The sequence below is a fragment of the Esox lucius genome, chromosome 3 (genome assembly GCF_011004845.1).
Source record: "Esox lucius isolate fEsoLuc1 chromosome 3, fEsoLuc1.pri, whole genome shotgun sequence".
NCBI classification, from domain to species: domain Eukaryota; kingdom Metazoa; phylum Chordata; class Actinopteri; order Esociformes; family Esocidae; genus Esox; species Esox lucius.
Window position 1 is genome coordinate 383,469 of NC_047571.1, and position 6,000 is coordinate 389,468.

General features: G+C 39.2%; 1 long non-coding RNA gene across 2 annotated transcripts in view; it reads left to right on the top strand.

The window, feature by feature from the left end:
- si:ch211-267e7.3 overlaps positions 1 to 3,211 on the top strand; it is a 134,390-nt gene extending 131,179 nt beyond the window's left edge. For both annotated transcript variants that reach the window (XR_002196221.2, XR_002196222.2), the window contains exons 17-18: positions 2,197 to 2,341; positions 2,426 to 3,211. This is a non-coding gene — a long non-coding RNA (ADAMTS-like protein 2). The remainder of the gene's footprint in view (positions 1 to 2,196; positions 2,342 to 2,425) is intronic.
- Positions 3,212 to 6,000: the final 2,789 nt, after the last annotated feature.

Below are 6,000 nucleotides of genomic sequence, written 5' to 3' on the forward strand. Positions count from 1 at the left end.
GCTCGTCGTTTTTTGCAAGGACACACAGTTTGTACTGTAATTTTTTAAGGTTGATACAGGACATCCATTCATGTACAGTACCTCGTTCTTTGCATGAACAATGCCCTAAGTAATATAAACTATTCGTAATATAATTACATTGCAAACATTATTTATAAAGTAGGCTAATTAGTGATAGTTTAACACATTTCCTTCATGTTAAAACAAATAGAACATGGCTGAGCAAGTTTGCAAAGTGCTACCTAGAACTGACAAACACTTGACTGGAGCTAGCATACAGCTAACTGGAGCCAGCTAATTACCAACTGAAGCCTGCTAACAACAAAGAACTAGCTAATCGCTAACCCTTACAGTGCAACAATTGCAAAATTCCTAAACCATACATTTACAAAATTCAATTATATTCATCCTAGGGATATTGTCAGGAGTGTTGTTTTTGAAAAAAACAATTCAGTACAGTACAGTAACAAATTTGTTTTTTCCAAAGGAATGCACCACCGTCAGAAAACAGGTTAAATGATGAGAAAGACATGGCATTTCCTTGAAGAGTTACAAGAACGTGCAGGTGTTTGGACCATTAACATTCCCAATGAAACACGACCAGGTCAAACTGCCCCCTATAGGCCAACCGTAGTAAATGTCCTTCAATATAAAAGTGTCCTTCAAAATTCTATATCAACCCCAAATGGGAACATACATTTTGTATGCGTCACACCAATTTGAAGACTCAAGTAGCCAGTGTACCATATTAATAATGTTTACCGCATTGTAAACATATTAACAAATTGGATTATGTATATTATCTCTTGAATAATATATATTACTTAGCCTATTGTTCATGCAAACCACTAGTTTCATTCATGGATGTCCTGCATCAACATTAACAAAATTACAGTACAAACTATGTTTCTGCAAAAAATCATGGAAAAGTCTGCCCAAGAAACCATTATAATGGTGTATGGCTAATAATTTTGAGGTGAATCTTCAGTGACTCATGAGTGCAATTACCTCTATGAATCCATATTTTACTGTCATGTTGTCATAAAAACGACACTGACAGGTTATGTTGTCTCAGTTAATGTCAAGTTATCATAACAAAGACATTGACTGGATATTTTGTCTCAGTTAATGTCAAGATGTCATAACAAAGACATTGGCAGGTTATGTTGTCTCAGTTAATGTCAGGTTGTCATAAAAAAGACATCCCAAACAATGTTAACCTTGCATTAAAAATGACAATGTCAACATTCATAAACATTCAAAATGATTCCGTCATGTCATGGTTATGACAGTATCAAGTCACTCTTATGCACACCCCTTCAAATAAGTGTTACCATTTTTGCTTGATATATTTCTTAGTTTCATTGTTCAGAATGACGCTGTGTTATTCAGTGCATTTGAGAAGTAAGACTTTGACTTTGACATAAAAGACATGGTGACAGTAACATTCTAACAAAAATAAATGTATTTAAACCTACTTTTGGGTCTTATGTCCCTGTCTTTCCTTAAATAATTTATCTCATCTAATGAGGTATTTCAGAGGGAAAATAGAGAATCATCAGAAACAGATTATTCTGCTACTGTGTCTTAATTCGGAAAGGGCTTCCCCGTGCCTGCTGCATAAGGATATTTTGTTCCAGAACTCTCATTGATGATCATTAAATTAACCATGTCTTGTGGATTTACCGTGTCTTGCTTGGATGCTTCACAAAACAGTAGACAAAGCATCAGGCCAATTGCCGCCCTCCTGCTGCCTTTTGAACAATCTTAAATTCATGACCCTGTTAGCTATTTCTGTCTGACCAGATGATTACAGATGGTAAGGAGTATTTAAACTTCCACTCAATTCCCATTGATCTTGACAGAAAACACATTTACCAGTGAAATGTGTGCCCTGTCTGAATCAGGTATATCTAGCTGGCCCCATTGAGGAGATGATCTCTCAAACTAAGATTTTAACTGTGTGGATGAGCAGTACCATTGCTGGTACGGTATACTTCAACCCATTGAAAAAAACACGCATCTTTGAAGCCTTGCACTTGTGTAGTGTGATGTATGTAAATGTTAAAGGAATTCAACCACTGTCAGGACACCAGTTTAATGTCCAGTTTGCAAGACTGCAAAACATAGGTATTAGTCATTTTAGTTCCTTTGTGTGAGTGATGTCATTGCTTTTCTTCTCCTCTCCAATGACAGTGCAGTAAGACGTGTGGCAGCGGAGTGCGTATTCGGGAGATAAAGTGCTACCAAGGAGAGGAGCTCAGCCACAGCTGTGACTCTGCCATTAAACCTGAGGCCAGGCAGTCATGTGAGGTGCAGGTCTGTCCAACAGAAGCCCCAGGTAGGAAGAATGTTGTCTTTCTGTCTTGTCTCTCTGTCTGTCAAAATGGCTACTGTAAATATTTTCCTCCCCCTTCACCCACAGTTGAAGAGGCATGTCAGGACAAGGCAACGGCCAACTGTGCCCTAGTGCTGAAGGTGAAACTGTGTACACACTGGTATTACAGGAAGGCTTGCTGTCAGTCCTGTAAGAGCAAGGCCCTGTAACAGCCAGGGGATACACATGCCAGGGGTCCGCACTCACTATGGCCCCCAACAGAATGTGAAGACAGTCCCCATACATGACGCACTGCACTGTGCACTGGACTATTTTCTTGTATATTGTATTGTAGAGTCCAGCTTACCATAAATTGTATGGGCTGCAGCCAACTCCATTGACTTTTTTCCATGCTAAGTGCATTTTGAAATGATAAAAGAAAACACCAACATTGCAGTGAAGGGGTTGGCTTAAAGCACATACAGATGGGTGGAAGCTCAAATTTGCCCCAGTCTTTCTTTCATCCCTAACCCCAACCAAACTCTCCCCTCACTCATTAAAAAACCTTGTGAGTTAGATTTACAACAATCAAAATTGTTATAATACTCTGGGTGTCAGCCACTAACTACTCAGTAACTTCACACTAACCGCCCAGTTAATGTGAAAGGCAGCTCCTGTTACATGACTTCACACTGAGATGGATCCCCAGCTTTATGGTCAACAGAGCTTTATGGCTCAATACATTATCTCTCCATCTCTACTGTAGAAGCCCTTTTCTCTTTAAAAACTTGTACTGTACAGAGTTGATGTTCAAAATGTGTACTTTATTGCTGATGTTGTTCGGAGATGAAAATAAAGCCAAACTCGTTTGAAATTTTCACTGCCCCTTGTTGTTTTTTGATGTACACTCATATCCTGACAATATCAACCTGCACTCTTCTGGGGAAAAATACGGAGCATGAGCCATTATGCAAGCCTAGTTCAGCCGGCCTGCAATAAGAAGGGCTGAATGTTGTTGTCCCTGGCTGGTTTCAATCTGCGGTTTTCTATGTTGCAGACTTTGTCTTTAACCATTACGCTATTTAAACAGTGGGAATGCTACTTTTACCTCAGCCATTACATTTTTGCTGAAATAAAGTGGAAAAAAGAACATTTATTAACGGAATTAAAGTGTACTCTTGTACAAAGATTACTGTAAATGATTGTCCATACAATAACAGTAAATAGCTAATCACTACTCTGTGAACTGCGAGGAAATCGCAAAGCATTGCTGAATCTCAAATCGCATTCTACATACTACAAGTATGTGCTTCGCGGATGATGGTGAAGTATGTACTGTTTAGCATATAGTAAGCTAGTATGCCAGAATTGGTACCGATTGGGACATTCTACCTTGTCAGAAAATTGCGTCTCAACATTAGATCCTTTTTGTCACGCATGAACATCACGCCACTATTTTTAATATTTAGTTAGACACCATTAATCATTGTGTTAAACTGAGTAACAGTTCTTCTTAAATTTACTTGCACCACAAATAGCATCTATAAACCGTATGGCTTTTATTAGCCAGTAAATGGGCCTCTTAGTATATACTTACTACTTGGAATAGTCATAAGAATTGAGCAATTTCCAACGAGACTGAAGATGAACTTAACACTGCCAAAGCTATTTCATTTCATGGCACAACAACGTTTGTTTTTCATTCGTTTGTGAATTACATGGATACTATAACTATCAATATAGGTGACGATAAACTGACTTGTTTGTCAAGTGAAAAGACGAGAGAATCCTGGAAATCCCTCCTCTTTTACTGTGCAAGGGGTTGTGATCTACAGTGGGGAGAACAAGTATTTGATACACTGCTGATTTTGCAGGTTTTCCTACTTACAAAGCATGTAGAGGTATGTAATTTTTATCATAGGTACACTTCAACTGTGAGAGACATTGTATGATTGTATCACATTTTTAAATAATGAATTTGCATTTTATTGCATGACATAAGTATTTGATCACCAACAAAACAGTAAGAATTCCATCTCTCACAGACCTGTTAGTTTTTCTTTAAGAAGCCCTCCTGTTCTCCACTCATTACCTGTATTAACTGCACCTATTTGAACTCGTTACCTGTCCACACACTCAATCAAACAGACTCCAACCTCTCCACAATGGCCAAGACCAGAGAGCTGTGTAAGGACATCAGGGATAAAATTGTAGACCTGCAAAAGGTCCCCTGCTCAAGCCAGCGCATGTCCAGGCCCGTCTGAAGTTTGCCAATGACCATCTGGATGATCCAGAGGAAGAATGGGAGAAGGTTATGTGGTCTGATGAGATAAAAATAGAGCTTTTTGGTCTAAACTCCACTTGCCATGTTTGGAGGAAGAAGAAGGATGAGTACAACCCCAAGAACACCATCCCAACCGTGAAGCATGGTTGCAAAGGGGACAGGACGACTGCACCGTATTGAGGGGAGGATGGATGGGGCCATGTATCACAAGATCTTGGCCAACAACCTCCTTCCCTCAGTAAGAGCATTGAAGAAGGGTCGTGGCTGGGTCTTCCAGCATGACAACGACCCGAAACAAACAGACAGGGGAACAAAGGAGTGGCTCTATAAGAAGCATCTCAAGGTCCTGGAGTGGCCTAGCCAGTCTCCAGACCTGAACCCAATAGAAAATCTTTGGAGGGAGCTGAAAGTCCGTATTGCCCAGCGACAACCCCGAAACCTGAAAGATCTGGAGAACGTCTTATGGAGGAGTGGGCCAAAATCCCTGCTGCAGTGTGTGCAAACATGGTCAAGAACTACAGGAAACGTATGATCTCTGTAATTGCAAACAAAGGTTTCTGTACCAAATATTAAGTTCTGCTTTTCTGATGTATCAAATACTTATGTCATGCGATAAAATGCAAATTCATTACTTAAAAATCAAACAATGTGATTTTCTGGATTTTTTAGATTCCGTCACTCACAGTTGAAGAGTACCTATGATAAAAATGACAGACTTCTACATGCTTTGTAAGTGGGAAAACCTGCAAAATCGGTAGTGTATCAAATACTTGTTCACCCCCAAAAAGCATGCACGGATATGTCCTTCGAAAATCCACCAGAAATAGACACAATATATCTGTAAACAGTTTTATTTGAGGCTTACTATAACATAGCTACTGAAGGTTGTAGCCAGTGAAGTTTTTGTCTATCCTGAACAAATCCTAATGCATAATTTGTTTTGTCTGTGGCGAGATTCGAACACCGGTCACCCACAGGGCAGTCCACATCTCTAACCTCTACGCTATTTAACAAGGGGTAGTCCATCAGTCAGTCAGTTGCTGAATGTGCCCCTTTTAAATGAACATGTACAAACTTAAATTAAGTTAAGCAGGCAGTTTGCAGCATTTTAACAACAAACACATACAATTTGAACGAACACACACATTAACAATACAAATTCAAAAAGTCCCATTCTGGTACACCAAACCTTGGTATAAACATTCTCAAATATTTTACAACAGTCTTTGCATCATAGTTTTGTGTTTAAAAAGGTTCTACCTTTAAGTTGAAACCTTATTAGCTCACTTTATTGAGCATGCACGCACATTTTCTCAACTCACTCATTCATTCAGTAATTAAATGCTGGCCATCCAAAGTTCTGTCAACAGTATAAAGATTTTTAGCCCCTCACCTAAAG